Below are 1,137 nucleotides of genomic sequence, written 5' to 3'. Positions count from 1 at the left end.
TTCATTGATGAGCTTTTTTTCTGAATTAATTTCTGAATTTAGATTTTCATTGTGGGACATAAACTATCCTGAAAACCCCCCATAAAATAGGAAATGATATCATAGAGAGGACACATGCAGACCCTCATGACCGTGGGTCAAATTCAACAAATCTCTTAAAATATCAGATAATTTGACCTTTTTATGTTGTGTGTTCTTAAAAATACACATAAAATTTGAAAATATGTACTTTGGAAAATATATTTTAAAAATAAGTCATTTTTCGTCATGATATCAAGACAGTTTATGGTCCACAATAAATATTAATATTAAATAATATATATATAAAAAAATAATAATATAAAACAACATGCTTGTCAATGAAGTCATTGTATGTATGAATTTTTTTTTTTGACAAAGTAAGATGTGTGCTCTAACGTGCTTCATAATATGAATACAAAGACTACATTTCAAAGAACTTGGATTCTTTTTCTTCTTTATCATGGACACTAATATATCTGTGACCCATAAACATTTAAGTGTTGTAAAGAACTTTTGATCATGGCTTAGGGTGCATTTTGAACGTCATGAAAAGAGGGCAAGTCTGCTTTTGTTTGCCTCAACAGCTGTGAGACGCAATGTAGAGGGCCATGCCTCATTAAAATAGGGTAGGAATTGGGGGTAGGGATGACATGGTGGTTGGGTCTATTTCCTGTGAGAACACCCTTCTCCCTCAAGTTACTCTAGTATCCACCCATGCTAAAAGTATGCTATTTGATTTTTGATGGTTACCCTTAACACGCAATAGACAACACCTGTTGTGAGCTTGGTTAAGCTTAGAGCTGCTGTAGCCAGATAGCTAATCCAAGAGGGCCTTTTCTGCATCAAGCCCTAGATGGTGGAATTAACTTGTGATGCGAGGCATAGGCTAATGAACACAATGCATAGATTTAATCCCATTAGCCGGTGGTCGGATTGACCTCTGACGTGCAGTCACCACGTTATAATCTCTATCCCTCCCTTTCTCCTTTTTCTGCCGGCCTTAGACAATTGATTCTCTTTTGTCTCTGTTCCTTGACCTGTAAACAGGCAGCATGAGCTTGCAAACAGGCATATTGCATGCTGGGGAATATTGACTAATCTAGACATATGGCATTG

At 36.3% G+C, this 1,137-nt stretch overlaps 1 pseudogene; it reads right to left on the bottom strand.

The window, feature by feature from the left end:
• The window catches only part of LOC107694084 (potassium voltage-gated channel subfamily KQT member 1-like), a 24,103-nt pseudogene extending 23,975 nt beyond the window's left edge, over positions 1-128 (bottom strand).
• Between the last annotated feature and the right edge of the window lie 1,009 nt (positions 129-1,137).

This window comes from Sinocyclocheilus anshuiensis, unplaced genomic scaffold (assembly GCF_001515605.1).
Source record: "Sinocyclocheilus anshuiensis isolate Anshui unplaced genomic scaffold, SAMN03320099.WGS_v1.1 scaffold2408, whole genome shotgun sequence".
Classification (NCBI taxonomy): Eukaryota; Metazoa; Chordata; class Actinopteri; order Cypriniformes; family Cyprinidae; genus Sinocyclocheilus; species Sinocyclocheilus anshuiensis.
Note: the sequence above shows the minus strand (reverse complement) of the source record. Positions and strands in the feature narration are given on the sequence as shown.